The sequence below is a fragment of the Branchiostoma belcheri genome, unplaced genomic scaffold (genome assembly GCF_001625305.1).
Source record: "Branchiostoma belcheri isolate BF01 breed outbred unplaced genomic scaffold, Haploidv18h27 scaffold79, whole genome shotgun sequence".
NCBI lineage: Eukaryota > Metazoa > Chordata > Leptocardii > Amphioxiformes > Branchiostomatidae > Branchiostoma > Branchiostoma belcheri.
Genome location: NW_017804453.1, coordinates 1,316,643 through 1,316,856, shown reverse-complemented (window position 1 = coordinate 1,316,856; position 214 = coordinate 1,316,643).

The window sequence follows — 214 nt, the reverse complement described above, 5'->3', positions numbered from 1 at the left end:
CATTGTTTAAAGCTATCTATTGACAGTGCCCCTACTGTACCTGGTGACAGTGAGTTCCACTCTGCGATAGTTCTAGGAAAGAATGAATTCTTGAACACCTCAATCCTTGGTTGATAACTCTGGTACTTGAATGCGTGGCTATTTCTTGTTCTCTTCTGGGCTGGTATTAGGTACTTAGTAGTTGGGACATCCACCAGTTTATTAGTCATTTTGT